This window comes from Entelurus aequoreus, linkage group LG07 (genome assembly GCF_033978785.1).
Source record: "Entelurus aequoreus isolate RoL-2023_Sb linkage group LG07, RoL_Eaeq_v1.1, whole genome shotgun sequence".
NCBI lineage: Eukaryota > Metazoa > Chordata > Actinopteri > Syngnathiformes > Syngnathidae > Entelurus > Entelurus aequoreus.
Genome location: NC_084737.1, coordinates 68709900 through 68727738, shown reverse-complemented (window position 1 = coordinate 68727738; position 17839 = coordinate 68709900). Strand labels below are relative to the sequence as shown.

The following is a 17839-nucleotide window of genomic DNA, read 5'->3' as shown; positions in this document are numbered from 1 at the left end:
AAAGTCTGCTGAGGGTCATACTAATTCCATTTTTGCTCGCTGTGACGGGACTACTTACTCATGACCATGATGTTAATGTTGGCAAGAACACCACCATGTCTGTTGGAAGCTTCACACTGGTAGACGCCGCTGTCTTCTGGCAAGGCGTTGTGGAGAATCAGTGTGTCGTCAAGCACCCGCTTGTTGTTTAGTGGGTCATCTGATAAACAGAAAAACATTGATGTATAAACATTTCCCAAAAATGTTCAACCTTAAAAAAAAAACGCATTACCAAAAAAAATAAAATTAAGATATTTTCGAATATTGTAATACACAAGTACTGTAATTTCTAGCCTGTAAGCTATTACTTTCCCCCACACTTTGAACCCTGTGCTTTATACAATGCTGCGGTTAACTTATGGCTTTTTCCAAGCTTCACATGCCACCAATGAATTTTGCCTCAAGATGTCAGACCAATGAAATTGCCAAATGGGTCACGCTGGACCAATGAAATTGTTCACAATAAATCAAACACACTTACACAGTCTTTCAGTCAGCCATTTAGTGTGTTATGGTATGATTATGGTACAGCAGGCCTATTCAACTGGCGGCCCACGGACCACATCCAGCTTTTAATTTGGCCTGCCGAACAAAACCCATTTAGGCTTGATGAAACCATTCAAACTAGGGATGCTCATGTATGTGACATACAACGAAGCAGGAGTGGGGTGAGTAGAAGAAGATGGCACTATCAACCCTGGAAAATATCTAAATAAATCGCAAAAATCAGAATTAACAGCAACCGGACAACAAAATATGAAAATATTGAAATTGCTGATTTTGTAAAGTATTTTGTATCAGTGGTCGTGTTGTTTTTAGCTGTTTAACTACTAAAACTTGTTTCATACATGTAGCAATGAATTTGACCAGTAGAGGGCGATAAAGCTACACATTGAGTTTAATTGAGTTAAACCACACGTGTGCAATGTTTGCTGTGTGTATGAACATTACACTTTCCATTTAATTTACGTAACATACACAATGGACACTATTTATGTAAAATATACAATGGATGTTATACTTTTGTAATGTTTATATTTTCAGTCTTACAAACCTAAATGAAGGAAGACATATAAAGAAATAAAATTGAGGAAGGAAAATAATACAAAAGAAGAAACATCAATCATCAACAAAACGGCTGGAGTTTCTTTTTCTTCACGCTGATAACTATCTGTCAGGCTGTACACGCTGGAAACGAGTAGCGAGGGCAGAATAATACATTTATTAACAGTGCATTGTGAAAGCTGATGTGTTTACTTTGTAAATAAGTAAACACAGTCTCAATGGAATATAACCTGCAAAGGCACTTTCTAAAGAAACATCCAAATTGTGATGTTTAGCCCCTGAGCCCTTGCGTGGGCTCATGAAACTGCAGCTTTACTCAATATTTTGTTCAATAGCCTTGTGGAACAGTATTAGTTTATTTTGAACATGCATACAGTTACAATATTGTCCATCACATATTTCCAGTTTCTCATCACAAAATGTCCAAAAAGAAGTAGGAAAAAGCAGAGCGTCAGAACAGTGGCCAAAATCTTAATTCGTAAAAAAAACCACACATTTTGCATGCACACGGCATCTTTTTGCCCGTGCACGGACTATGCCCTTGTAAAGTGTCTTTCTCTTTCCTCACGAGCGCTACGTTTAGCCCTTTTTGGCATTTAGGGGCAGAAATTGAATATGCAGCCTCTGCAACTCCCTCCTCTTTTCTGATTGGTGACTTTTAACAGCTACTCACTCCTGGGAGAGCCAATCCGAGAGTTTGCGCGCACAAAATGAGTCCAGAGAGTCTTAGGATTGCAAGAATACGCAAGGATTCTGGCACTGTTTTGACGCCATAGTTATAGACTTGGATAAGACGGGATATAATGCACACAACGCACCCCAAACTCAAAGACAATCGACCCGGCCATAGAAAAACCAAATGGAACTGAAAGGTTTCAGCACACATGAGGAGGCTTAAGTCCACACCCTCCAGGAGTTTACATGCAGTGTTACAGGCACTGTATTTTGTTGAATTTATGAATGAACATAGTTCATGTTTCAATGTGTACACCTGCGGATTATAAACGGTCATAAATGTGAACGTTGGGAGCAAATATTTACCCAAAAAGACTTGGTAGTTCTTAGAATTAAGAGGAAAACATTTATTTCAAGGGGTCTAGTCCAATCCCCGTATTGATTCATTAATTAAATAAGAGTTGTGTCATGAAGTTTATGTCTGATAAGGATCTGTTTTTCACATATTCAGTCATTGCTAATACTGTAGTGTGAAGAACATTTAGCAGAGGAGCTTCTTGTCATTGTGAAATCTGTGCTGTCTTGGCAACAAACGTGCTAACAGATGCGTGAAATCAGGGCTTTGGATTTTTGTCACCCACCTTCAAAAACGTGTCCATTTTTCCTCCACACTATGTCCGGTTGTGGACTTCCGCTGACCGAGCACTTGACGTGCACATCGGAGCCGATCACATTCAGCTGGCTTTCAGGTGGCTCTTTCAGCCACTGTGGGGGCTCTAGGAGATGAAGACGAAGGGGAAGGTGTTTGCTTAGTTGTTGAAACGACTGTCATCCCTGAGTCGAAACAAACAAGCCCATGGTGTGTGTCATGCATAATGAGCAGGTGATGTTGACCAACCTTCCACTATTACATCAAAGTAGTGGATCGCCTGTCCAGCCAGGTTCTTTGCTAAACAACTATATGTGCCGCCATCACTCTCCTCTATCGCAGCTATGGTCAACAGCTTTCCAAAGTTGTCCAATTTTGCTTGAGTGGGCAGCTCTTCTCCCATTTTCATCCATTCTATTTTTGGGGTGGGGCTTTAGAAAGACACAATATGCTGTTATTACCGGTCATGGCAGACATATATGAAGATGTATCATGGTTTAGTGCGGGGGTCAGCAACCCGCGGCTCTATAGCGCCGCCCTAGTGGCTCCCTGGACCTCTTTCAGAGATGTGTGAAAAAGGAAAAAGATGAAGAAAAAATTGATTTTTTGTTTTAGTATATTTTCTGTCGGAGAACAAACATGACACAAACCTTCCTAATTGTTAGAAAACCCACAGTTTATGTATTTGGCAAGCACCGTTTTGTCCAACTAATTTCAGCGATCCTCGAACTCACCGTAGTTTGTTTACATGTGCAACTTTCTCCGATGTTGCCACAGAAAGACATGTTCCATGCCATTCCTTCTTTGTCTCATTTTGTCCACCAAAGGTTTTATGCTGTGCGTAAATGCAAAAAGTTGAACTTTGTTGATTTTATTGATTTGCTGGAGTGCTAATCAGGCATATTTGGTCAATCCACAACTGCAAGCTAATGGATGATACAACATGCTATTTAGGCTAGCTGTATGTACATATTGCATCATTATGCCTCGTTAGTAGGTATATTTGAGCTCATTTAATTTCCTTTACTTATGTCCTCTGTGTATTTAATTTATATTTGCATGGCTCATGACACATTATCTGTATGTAATATTGGCTGCATTTCTCATAGTTGTGTGCGTGCCATGTTGTTCCAGACCACAGCAAATGTTACCCAGCTTGCAAAGACTTTGTAGAAGAAGGCAGCCTGCTGTTTCCTTAAACTTGGACACACACATCTATACCTTTGGCCATTCTGAGACAGTCATTTCCAGAAGTTATCTCATCCTGTGAGAAGCCTCCATTTTACTAATGATTTCCAATGTTGCAAAAATGTGTAGAATAAAAATTAAAATACAACATTTCTGTCAATGGAGATGTGCGTCAGCCTTTGATAGTAGGCTAATATAGCTAATATAGACACTTACATCATGTGTTGCCTTCATTATGACAATTATATACGGCTTTTAATTTTTTGCGGCTCCAGACAGATTTTTTTTGTGGTATTTTTGGTCCAAAATGGCTCTTTCAACATTTTGGGTTGCCGACCCCTGGTATAGTGATACTTACAGTCCTCCTGGTATACACTCAAGCTGAAGCTGTGCTCCCTTCACGAGCACCCTCTCTGTCTGAACACCAGAGGGCAGCAGTAGGTTGGGGGTTTTTACTGGAAGGGCAACCACCACAACAGTCACCATCACTTTCATGCCTCGTTTATATCAATGGTCATATAAGCAAAAGCTATTTGCAAGGCACAGCCATATTGTGCCTTCTTGGAAAAAGCACCTCTAATGTAAGACATTCACAATTTTCAGTGTGGGATACAAGAAGAAAAATCACTCACTGGCAACTCGGTCGTCAGCAGATTCATACTCTGGCGTCCCTGGAATGAAAAGAAAACATTGTGAGACAAAAATCCTTTTTAGCAGCTATTAAGAGCAGATAGTGTTCTATCTAGGAAAGTAGACACCCTCACACGCTTTACAGCACAAACCAGACTGGACAAGCCCTGCGTTTTGGTTTGCAGAGAGAAATATTTTGATAAGTCCATTCAATTAACTGCAGAAACACCCAGATGTCTTTTTTTTAACTAGGTGTGTTACAACTAGTGTTATCCCGATACCAATATCTTAGTACCGGTACCAAAATTATTGCGATACTTTTCGGTACTTTTCTAAATAAAGGGGACCAGAAAAAATTGCATTATTGGCTTCATTTTAACAAAACATCTTAGGGTACATTAAACATATGTTTCTTATTGCAAGTTTGTCCTTAAATAAAATAGTGAACATACAAGACAACTTGTCTTTTAGTAGTAAGTAAGCAAACAAAGGCTCTTAATTTAGTCTGCTGACATATGCAGTAACATATTGTGTCATTTTCCCTTCTATTATTTTGTCAACATTAATAAGGACAAGTGGTAGAAAATGAATCATGAATCTACTTGTTCATTTACTGTTATCATCTGCTTACTTTCTCTTTTAACATGTTCTGTCTACACTTCTGTTTTGAAATGTAGTAATCATTTATTCTTATGTTGTTTGGATACTTCATAGGGGCGTGGCAAAAAATCAATTCGAATTCGAATCGCGATTCTCACATTGTGCGATTCAGAATCGATTCTCATTTTTAAAAAATCTATTTTTTTTTTTTATTTTTATTTTTTTTTTTAAACTAATTGTTTTTTTTATTGTATTTTTTTTTTAAATTAATCAATCCAACAAAACAATACACAGCAATACCATAACAATGCAATCCAATTCCAAAACCAAACCCGACCCAGCAATACTCAGAACTGCAATAAACAGAGCAATTGAGAGGAGACACAAACACGACACAGAACAAACCAAAAGTAGTGAAACAAAAATGAATAATATCAACAACTGTATCAATATTAGTTACAATTTCAACTTAGCAGTGACTAAAAATCCCTCATTGACATTATCATTAGACATTTATAAAAATAAATAAAAAAAGAACAATAGTATCACAGTGGCTTACACTTGCATCGCATCTCATAAGCTTGACAACACACTGTGTCCAATATTTTCACAAAGATAAAATAAGTCATATTTTTGGTTCATTTAATAGTTCAAACAAATTGACATTATTGCAATCAGTTGATAAAACATTGTCATTTACAATTATAAAAGCTTTTTACAAAAATCTACTACTCTGCTTGCATATCAGCAGACTGGGGTAGATCCTGCTGAAATCTTGAATGAATAGAGAATCGTTTTGAATCGGGAAAAAAATCGTTTTTGAATCGAGAATCGTGTTGAATTGAAAAAAAAAAAGATTTTGAATTGAATCGTGACCCCAAGTATCGATATTGAATCGAATCGTGGGACACCCAAAGATTCACAGCCCTAATACTTTACATTAGTTTTGGATGATACCACAAATTTGGGTATCAATCCGATACCAAGTCGTTACTGGATCTTACATTGGTCATATTCAAAGTCCTCATGTGTCCAGGAACGTATTTCCTGAGTTTATAAACATAATATAAATAAATAAAAAAACGAAAGAAGATTGTTTGATGCCAAAAAAATATTGACGTAATCATAGTAGTATCGACTAGATACACTCCTGTACGTTGGTATCATTACAGTGGATGTTAGGTGTAGATCCACCCATGGTGTTTGTTTACATTTTGAAGCCGGTGAGCTACGGTGTGTAGTGAAGCATGTTTAGCTATCCCTCGTCCTGCAGAGATGATTTTTGTAAGAAACATACTTTATTTGTGATTAGTGATTTAGAAGTAGCTAAAACACTGCCGACGGCGGATGGACGTTAGCCGCTAGCTAGCTAGGCATGACTTAAAGCACCTCTTCCTGAGGGCATTTCAGTGTTATAACTTCACCTTTATTGTTAGTTTTTAAGCCAAAATGCATCCGTTCTCCCTTTTCTGTCTACACACTGTGTCTGCTTGTAAGTACTCCGTGATTGTGCGCTGCCAAACATGCTCGGCTGCTCGTAAACCAGCAATGACACGACGTGACGACGACATGGGTGCGGGGGGGTGGTGGTAGAACGCTACTTTTCAGAGGCGGTATAGTACCGAATATGATTCATCATGGTACTATACTAATACCGGTATACCATACAACCCTTGTTACAACAATGTATTTTTGTTGATTGAACGCAAATGAACCTACATGGAATGACCTCAACTGCCATAGCGGTCTTCTGGACAATTATTCGTCGAAAGTCGGCAAAGCAGCAGTAGTCCTGACGGCTGTCTTTCTGTAAGGCGTGAGAGAAGTACAGGCTGCCATCAGTGCCCGTGGAAACCCTCTCATCTTGCTCAATGTGTTGTAGACCTGCAAAAAGAGCACATTTCTTTCAGTCATACATTCATCTGATGCCCTTTATTTTAACACTTCTTTTGACCACTGCATTGGTTAATTTATCCAAAAGTCACAGTATCATGCTTGGTAATAAGGAAGCATCCACAATAGATTAGGCAATTCCTGAAGGAATTGCGTGTGAATGCTCCAATGCTAAAGTTTAACTGAAATCCTGGAATTGTTCTAGAATTGTTGAAATAGAGCACAAAATTCCAGAACTGGGTGAATATTTTGAAGTTGGAACGATTTGAATCGGATAGGAGAAATAGTATCATGGAATTCCTGGAAAACCGAGAATTTTTCCAGTTCAAAAAACAACTTTGTTTTTTGTCCTGATTAAGAGGAATGTTTTGACGGTAGAACGATTGAAGTGGGTTGAAAAACGTGACAGGAGTAGTCACCAGAAAAAAGGGTGGAAATAGGGCTTTGGAAAACCAGGAATTTTGGAAAATCCAGGAATTTTTTTGAACTTGGAAAAATGATAGTTTGAATTTCCAGGATGGTGCAATGTGTTGAAGGTGGAATGCTTTAAATAGGTTGAAAAATGTGGAATTGGTGGAAGTTTGAAAAATGGCCAATTCATTTTAAAAGGGAAAAATGTCCCGGAAAACCTGGAATTCTGGGAAACCTGGGAATTTCGGGAATTTGTCAAGCCCGCAATTCCCGAACGGTTTGAATTGGATAAGCCATGTGTGAGGTAGAGCGCGACAAAATCTGGAGAAGAAGAAGAAGTTGAATAATAAATAGATTAATTTTGGTGTAGAAAACCACATATGTGAATGCTTTATAGCAGGGGTGTCCAAACTTTTTCCACCGAGGGCCGCACGCTGAAAAATCAAAGCAAGCGGGGGCCATTTTGATATTTTTTAATTTTAAAAACCAATACAATATATGTATAAAGAATATACATTAAGGCCTCCACTCAGGCTTGATCCCAGGGACCCCAAAGGGTTTTGGTCCAAAAAATATTTAAAATGTGTCATTATTCAGCATTATTATCTCTAGATCAACATTAGGTCTATCTGTCAATATAAAGTTTTTAAAGATTTAAGACGTATGCTCTTTTTGTCAAAGAAAACCCTGTTGTTTTATGAAAAAAACACAAAATATGCAATATTTTCACCCAATAAAAGTTTTAAGAGGAATATTTCAGATAATATAATAATTGGAGCCCTAAAAAGGTCAATAACTCATAACACCATTGATTTTAATTCATTATTAATTTTTGAGCAATGCTACTTAAAAACAAATCACACAAAAATGATTGGGGAACCAAAAGGGTCCTACTCATTAAAGTGTTAAAAAATATATATTTTTTTTTTTTTACTGTTTACTTTTAACACAATGATCTCGAGATCAACTTCAGATCTATCCGTCAATTGTACGTTGTATTGTTGTTTATGTTTTTTGTTTGTTCGTTTTAGGCCCTTCTTTAAAAAAAAAAAAAAAAAAAGCTAAATTGTTTTATATGGCAAACACAAAATATGCAACATTTTCCCCAAAAAATATCTCAAAGTGCAATATTTAATGTGACGTAATTGGAGCCTTGGATAGGTCAATAATTCATAGTAACATTGATTTTGATTCATTATTATTTTTTAAAGAAAGAAACAGCCTGCATGGCAGCTTTGTGTTATTAGAGTAATAGAGTAAACATTGCAACATTTTCTTGTTACATTTCACCTGTTTGGTCTTTCATACCACTTTTTATGTTTTTAATTTTTTTAATCGTATTTTAAAATGGGCCGTTGGGCCATTAAAAAATGACCTGCGGGCCGTAAATGGCCCCCGGGCCGCACTTTGGACACCCCTGCTTTAGAGCATTCACACAATATGCCAAAATGTCATCCAAAAGCATACTTTTTAGATTATTTAGTTCAGAAATACGGGGATTTTGATTCCTCCACACCATCATTGATTTAATACTTTGTTTACAAAACAACTACTAAAAAAAAAGGGTGACGCGATTATCCTTGTTCGCCTGCAAAAAGACCTGAAAGTGCTGTAATATGCTTGCCAGTTGTCGGTGTCCAAAGAAATACTACATGCATGCAAACCAACTGCTTGTACGTCCTGTTTTTTTAAGTATTGACAAAAAACAATTTAATATTCTTTTGTGATCATAATTAGACATGACCGTGTTTCTTCTGGTCACAGTAAAGGTACAGTAAATGTACACTTTGATGAAGAAGGCCTATCCATTTGTTATTTGGAGCAACACAATACCCCCAACTACACTGTGGTCTGCCATTGCTGTTTTTTTTGTTGCAATGTACTGTAGTTGCATCTTACACTAAGGCCATGTCTACACTAAGTCGTTTAACCCCTTAAACGAATAATTATTTAGCCTAAGCCCCGTTTCCGCCACACTAAACCGGCATTTAAGGTCCCCCTCCTCTGACATATTTTTACACGGGTAAGTCAGCCGTGTAATTCTTGAATTTCCGGCACTTAGCTTTCTATGGACTCATTGATCGTTTACAAAGTGAGTTCGGAGAGGAAGTGACGTCAGAAAGATCGTGCCCACACGAGAAGTGAGATCAGAAAGAAAACGCCACAGCCAGCTTTATAATAAAGCGGTTTCATAACTCGGAGGTAAACACTGCAAATATGAAGGCGAGTCATCCAGACATGCCCGTGTTTCTCCTTCTTCTACATATACAGACGCTTGTGGAAATCACACATGAATACCTTAAGAGAAAGATTAAGATTGCAGCTGTTTGAGATACAACACTTCTCAGACGGCAAGAGAACTTCCCAATGTCCGGCCGGGTCAGCTGTGTTTCTACTTAGCGAAAAATGTTGTTCATTTGTTGAAGGAGAGACAACGAGAATGCGAGCTCCCGTAGATGTGATGAATAAGGTAGCGTGTGCTTTGTATTACCTGGCCAACGAGGAAAACGGCAAATGCATTTGGACTGGCCGTATTATTGTCCGCCATGTATGTCGCGGACTCAACGTCTAGGTCCAGAGTATATAAAGTCACCAAAAAACGAATGGACAATGAAGGTGAAGGCAAAAGAGTGAGGAGTGTCCTCACCAGATATCTAGATCCCTAGTTTGATTGATGTAAAATGTTCTTTATCACATTGTTTACGTGTCTAATAAAGATTTTATTAATTTATGATGGCTCAGGTGTGATTCACTACAATAGGGCCCCACAGCACACTGGATTCCAGTTAATTGAAATACCACAACACTGGATATTGTTCAGATAAGTTACATTTAAGAACTTGCACACAAAGCAACACTGGAGATGACTATGACCTGTGCATTTTCCGCGCATGCGTACTGGGTCGCGTTGCGCCGGCGGACGGAGGGGGTCTTAAACGGTGGCATTGTTGTGTGTGGACACGAATAAGGTTAGGTGTGATTTACCCTGGATAACCTTATCCGGCTTAGTGTAAACGGGGCCTAAGACCATTTTTACAAACCAATTTTTTCAGCGATTACCATACTTGCCAACCCTCCCGATTTTCCCGGGAGACTCCCGAATTTCAGTGCCCCTCCCGAAAATCTCCCGGGGCAACCATTCACCCGAATTTCTCCCGATTTCGACCCGGACAACAATATTGGGGGCGTGCCTTATAAGACACTGCCTTTAACGTCCTCTCTCAACTGAAACCTTCACCCCTTAACAGCCGCATGCTGAACAGGCGTCCGCTTCTCCTCCATTTAAACAGCGTGCCGGCCCAGTCACATAACAATGTAACGTTGGGCGGGTTTAACAATGGTCTTTACTCGAAGATGTCAAGAAATGCTGACACGTTATATGACCTTCTAACTGGTTTAATGATAACGCAAAGCATACTTGGTCAACAGCCATACATGTCACACTGAGGTTGGCGGTATAAACAACTTTAACCCTGTTGCTAATATGCGCCACACTGTGAACCCACACCAAACAAGAATGACAAACACATTTTGGGAGAACATCCGCACCGTAACACAACAGAACAAATACCCAGAATCCCTTGCAGCACTAACTCTTCCGGGACGCTACAATAACATCTACGGCTTTCGGAGCTCAGTGCACAACTGCACACACAACAAGGAGACAAAGCAGAAGAACGAAGAAGAGACATGGCGACGACGAGTAAGAAGAAGAAATACGCTTGCAAGTTCCAAAATGATTGGAAAAAAGAATTTCATTTCATCCAGAAAAGCTCGAAGGGGAAGGGGTATGCTGCCTGCACCTCAACCCCCCCCCCCCCCCCCCCCAACATCGCCCCCATCTCCCAAATTCGGAGGTCTCAAGGTTGGCAAGTATGGCGATTACATTTCCAACAAGTTGGACTTTTTCAAGCAACAACATGACATACGCAATGCAATCCACATAAATCTGCATTCGTGAGGTATAAACCAGCATTTCAACTTTTGTGACCTTCAACGCTTTCGGTGGGACTTTGTTGGTTTAATACCGACATTGAATTTGTGCAGGTCTTCAGTCATCCAGGTCATGGTGCCCACAAAGACTTGCATCCAATTTAACTGGACTTGTTTTGACATTATGACCCATAAGGGCAGACACCTCAGTTTCCCACTAGCAAGAACTTAGAATTGTCTTACATGGGAAGTGGAACATGCTCAAGTCCCAACAAGGACTACTGTGGACCCACATGAAGGATTTTGTCACTAAGCACGTTCATACTTGGGAGCAGCGGGGGGAGCAGGTGTCATAGAAAGACGAGACGGAGGAAGCCAAAAAAGAACAGGGAGCACAAAGAAGCAAAACTTTAGAAGAGCGAGCTCTAGACTGAAAACAAAAGTAAAGAAATGTTAAGTGTGTGCGCCAACTCTATTGAGATGTTGAGTAGGTTGTGTGCCTTTGAAAAAGAAACCTGCCAAAACTGTCAATCAAAACTCCTATCAGTATGTATTCACTTGACAAAGGTACTGATTTTCATACAACACAGACCAACATTAGGTGTATCTAATGAAGTGTCCATTATGGGGTGCCGGAAGTGATATTCAATCACACTTTTCTAGCTGATATATTTTAAGTATTTAGCTCACTTTTGTCAAATGCAGCTAATTATCTTCACATTTGAGGTAGAAATTGAATGGAAATGCTAAAACTAAATGTTAAATCGGAATGCTAAATCTAAATGTTGAATCTACACCTTCAATGCCAGAGCCTATCTCAGCTGCATTCGGGCGGAAGGCGGGGTACACCCTGGACAAGTCGCCACAAGGGCCAACACAGATAGACAGACAACATTCACACTCACATTCACACACTAGGGCCAATTTAGGGTTCTCAATCAACATATCCCCAGGTGCATGTCTTTGGAGGTGGGAGGAAGCCGGAGTAGCCGGAGGGAACCCACGCAGTCACGGGGAGAACATGCAAACTCCACACAGAAAGATCCCGAGCCTAGAATCGAACGCAGGACCTTCGTATGTTGAATCTAAATCTAAATGTGAAATATACCGTATTTTCCGCACTATAAGGTGCACCTAAAACCCTCCAATTTTGTCAAAAGCTGACAGTGCGCCTTATAATCCGGTGCGCCTTATATATGGACCAATATTGAGCCACAACAAACCTTAACTTCATTTTCATAAACTTTAGGTCTCGCAACTACGGGAAGCAGCCGCCAACTTCCTTTTCCCCCGTAGAAGAAGAAGTTCTTCTTCTATGGTAAGCAGCCACCGACTTCATTTTCCCCCGTAGAAGAAGAAGTTCTTCTTCTGTGGTTAGCAGCCGCCCCCGTAGAAGAAGAAGCACGCTGGGATATATGATGTTTCATTTCCGTTTGTGTGTTTGTGTAAAGACCCCAAAATGGCTCCTATTAAGAGACACTCTTACGACGCAGAGTTTAAACTCAAAGCGATCAGTCACGCAGTAGAACACGGATGACACACGTTCACCAAGACAGGGAGACAGCGCCGGACGACATACGCCACTATCTGCCAGTGGATCGTACATGCCTGGGCTGATATATCAGTCTCAACTGTGGTCCGAGCTTTCAGGAAGGCAGGAATTGTCACTGAACTGCTAGACAACAGCAGCGACACTGACTTCATGCCGTATTCGCCCAACTGTTTAATTCGGACACTGAAGAAGAAGAAGAATTCGAGGGATTCGTGGATGAGGAATAACTTCATAAAATGAGCTTTAAATGTTTATTTTGTGTGTTGTGTTGTGTGACATTAATGTTTGAGCAACGTTGAGTTATTGATATTGTTATTGCTCTGCACTATTTCAAGTGTTACTACATTGTGATTGCACTAACGTTTGATTTACCGAAACACGAGTAAATCAACTGTTTATTCATGTTGGAAGTGAACAGAGTGGTCAGAACGCTGGTTTGTAATCTATTAATAAAGTTTGACTGACATATCTGACTGTTTTGTTGACATTCCCTTTAGCGCAGCTCCATCTATTGGATGCATAGGTGCGCCTTATAATCCGGTGCGCCTTATATATGAACAACGTTTTGAAATATGCCATTCATTAAAGGTGCGCCTTATAATCCGGTGCGCCTTATAGTGCGGAAAATACGGTAAATGCTAAATGTGCATATCAAATCTAAATGCTAAATGGAAATGCTACTTCTAAATGTTAAATCTGAATACTAAAGCTAAACGCTACTTCTGAATGTTAAATCTAAATACTAAAGCTAAATGCTAGATCTTTGTGTTGAATCTACATCCAAATACTAAATCTAAATGCAAAATTTAAATGTTAAATCTACATGTAAATGTTCAATTTAAATGTTAAATCTAAATATCTAGAAAAATTGCAAGTATGCCACGGTCCCCACACCTCTGACCACTCGTAATGTAGAAGGACCAAAACATGAACAGCTGAATAATGACAGATTAATGCTGATAACGGTGCAGGTCATTGAAATGTTTAGCTCTAAAGGTGTGTGTGTGCATTGTGTGCTGCATAATTACATGAATAAAAACCAAGAATATTAAAAGTGTTGTTTTCTTAGGCTACATTCATGATGTCTGACCCAGAAGTAAAGCTTTCACCGCTGTTTGATGGCCTTGTTTTCACTGCACATCCGCATTCAAATGCTCGAGCACGTGCGATCAGAGGTGTGGGAACGGCAGGATATTTGAATTTTTCCTAATATTTAGCTTTTACACATTTAGCAAGACATTTGGATTTAGCATTTAGATTTACATTAAACATTAAGATTCAACATTAAGAGTTAACATTTAGATTCACCGTTATATTTATAACTCACATGTGAAGAAAATAAGCTCAATGTGAAACAAATTGAGCTAAATTTGGGAACATTTAATTAATTATTTAAACTATATTAGCTACAAAAGTGTGATTGAACTTTTATATTTACATTTAGTCCAGTGACTTAAATGCACCTGTTATTTTTTAATGAAGACTGTTTTTAAAGGCCTACTGAAACCCACTACCACGCAGTCTAATAGTTTATATATCAATGATGAAATCTTAACATTGCAACACATGCCAATACGGCCGGGTTAACTTATAAAGTGCAATTTTAAATTTCCTGCGAAACATCTGGTTGAAAACGTCTATGTATGATGACGTATGCGCGTGACGTCAATGGTTGAAACGGAAGTATTCGGACACCATTGTATCCAATACAAACAGCTCTGTTTTCATAGCAAAATTCCACAGTATTCTGGACATCTGTGTTGGTGAATCTTTTGCAATTTGTTTAATGAACAATGAAGACTGCAAAGAAGAAAGCAGTAGGTGGGATCGGTGTATTAGCGGCTGGCTGCAGACGCGCTATCCGACGCTAGCCACCGACCGCATCGATGTTCGGATGAAGTCCTTCGTCGCTCCGTCGATCACTGGAACGCAGGTGAGCACGGGTGTTGATGAGCAGATGAGGGCTGGCTGGCGTAGGTGGATAGCTAATGTTTTTAGCATAGCTCTGTGAGGTCCCGTAGCTAAGTTAGCTTCAATGGCGTCGTTAGCAACAGCATTGTTAAGCTTCGCCAGGCTGGAAAGCATTAACCGTGTAGTTACAGGTCCATGGTTTAATAGTATTGTTGATTTTCTGTCTATCCTTCCAGTCAGTTCTTTTGTTTCTATCTGCAGTTAAGCCCGATGCTATCACGTTAGCTCCGTAGCTAAAGTGCTTCGCCGATGTATTGTCGTGGAGATAAAAGTCACTGTGAATGACCCTTTTGCGTTCTCGACTCTCATTTTCAAGAGGATATAGTATCCGAGGTGGTTTAAAATACAAATCTGTGATCCACAATAGAAAAAGGAGAAAGTGTGGAATCCAATGAGCCCTTTTACCTAAGTTATGGTCAGAGCGAAAAAAGATACATCCTGCACTGCACTCTAGTCTTTCACTCTCACGTTCCTCATCCACAAATCTTTCATCCTCGCTCAAATTAATGTGGTAATCGTCGCTTTTTCGGACCGAATCGCTCTCGCTGCTGGTGTAAACAATGGGTAAATGTGAGGAGCCTTTCAACCTGCGACGTCACGCTACTTCCGGTACAGGCAAGGGTTTTTTTTATCAGCGACCAAAAGTTGCAAACTTTATCGTCGATGATCTCTACTAAATCCTTTCAGCAAAAATATGGCAATATCGTGAAATGATCAAGTACGACACACAGAATGGATCTGCTATGCCCGTTTAAATAAAAAAAAATCATTTCAGTAAGCCTTTAAATATCTTGACATAGTATCAGTGTTTATTAATGTTAAAAAAGATTGTACAATGTGGTCCCAAATACACCGACTTGACTTCAATGGCAAGTGTACTTGAATGGAACCAGTGAGTGTGCTGGTTTGCAAAGACCCATCATTTATGTCTCGGGTCAGTGAAGCTTCAATTACGGTCTCATTTAAGCCATAGCCTTAAGTCAGTGGTTAAGTCAATACACAAAGCAAACTCATAAAACACGTTGAGTACTGAGTTATATTGTATGGCACTTGGGAGAATTATGCACTTATTCTTATTCATTCCGGTCGAATACAAAGGAAAATGTAAAGTCAGCGCTGCTTTTGAGGGCTGACTTTCTGTCATCCGTTTAAAGAAGTTTCAAGACTATTAGGAAAAAAAAGGGGGTCAACTTTTACTCCGAACTTTCCATTTACCCTCGTTTATGAAATACACCCTGTATTTCCACCAATAACTACCCAGACAATTATAGTTTCACAGGAACTAATTTCACTTGACTTGAGGGATATTCACTGTGCACTGGAGAACGCTGATTAGTGGAACAATCTTGCAGTGTTTTTACTCATCTTACTCATTTTAAACTAGTATTCAGCATTGAGCCGGACCTTGAAACGGCGACCCCAGGTTCTCCTGGGACTCTGTGACGTTGTTGTTTAATGATAAATGTGAAAAAGAAGATGCAATAATTGAGTGGAACGATGGTAAATTACATCAAATATTAACTATTTACTCTATTGCATGCACTAAAAGTAGTCATTAACACGCCATAGGTGTAGTTATTAGCCTCAGCCTGAGTGAACAGAATGCTAATGCTAACAGGCTAAACATAAACATTCACATGTATTCTTTATTTATTGTTATTTAAAGCTAAAATGGACCTAAGGACTCGCCCGAAACTCATGAATTCATCATTTTCTGGGGGTATGACTTTGTGACTGTTGGACACTGTGAACAAATGCCTGACTTTTGTAGGTCATTTCGGTATACTTTGTTTTTAAATCATGTTGTTTCGTATTGTATTTACTTACACTTTAGTGAAACAAACATTGATTGATTGATTGAGAAGTTTATTGACATCTTAAAGAATTGAATCCATGTAATGCTTTAAAAAGGCAAATGGATGGCACAAAAAGCCAAAAGGCTTGTTTCCATTGTGGTCCATTAAATGTTCATCACATTTGATACATTCAATAATAAAATATATATAACTTGTAACATGAATTTAAAAAATGACGTTAAAAAAATGGATAAATGATGTACATATACAGAGTATACATGTCAGGTGGAAACACACAGAGAAACAAATGCATCTCAATACATTTTAATATAAACAATAGTTAATTGATTTTAGCAGTTTAATTTAGACTAAAAAACAATTAAAGTCTCAGGAAGTTTAATTTGCTGATTATAGTGCGAACCAACAATTTACAATATTTCTGACATTTGGATTTATTTATGAGGTGCTGAATTTGGGCGTTGTATTATCAATAAGCTACAATGATCATATTCATATATATATTGCATGAGTCCCACTTTTTGCGCGTCATCTATTTATGTATGGTCAAACGTATTGATAATCACCTAATAATCAGTTGCTAATCCTCCTGAATGTCAATGCTTCATCTTTCCCAGGCATCATTTTAGACAATACATCAAACATACTTGGTTTTCACTGCTTTAGGCAGTGACACCAGGGACAAAAACATTGGAGCGAAAACCAACAAATCAATACTCAGTTCCATGTAACATATCAAAGACAGGCATGTTTCTTGTCTTACCGATGGACATCCAGTGGATCTTTCTTGGAGAAAATCCCTCTGGAGGGTTACACTTGAGGACAAAGGGTTCCCCCTCCTGGACAATAATTGGTTCAATCTTCTCTTTTGGGAATTTTGGCATAACTAACCAAATGACAAAAAAAAGTGGTGCATGACAAACTGGAATAAAATACATTTCAACTGTAAAATGAGTTAGGCATATAACATTGAAACTTACTGTGAGTATAACTTACTAGGTACTATCAGTTCAATGGCCTCGGTCATGGCGGTTCCCAGCTTATTGGAAGCATAGCATCGATATTTACCCTGAAACCGACCAAGGCTTTTGTTTTGTAGTACAAAAGTACCATCCGTGTCAAGTTGTTCACTTTTGATTGTCGTAGGTTTTGGGGGAATAAAATCAAGGTCATCTTTTGTCCATCTGTATCTGTTTGAGCGAAACAAAAGGTAGGTTTGGTACAGCCGGTGACCGTTTTATAATACAATCTTAGCACAGCAAGCGTATGTCACTTACTCTGGAGGAGGGTTGCCTCTTGCTTCACATCGGATGGTGATGTTGTCGTTGTCGTAAGGAAGTGCAATAACAGGCCCAGATGTGTGAGATATTATAGTAGGAAGTTGCTCCACTGTCATACAAAGACAACACCATGTAAAGC

General features: G+C 39.0%; 1 pseudogene; it reads right to left on the bottom strand.

Annotated features, from left to right (window-relative positions):
* Positions 1-17839, bottom strand: part of LOC133654204 (neural cell adhesion molecule L1-like protein) — a 128965-nt pseudogene that overhangs the window by 97360 nt on the left and 13766 nt on the right.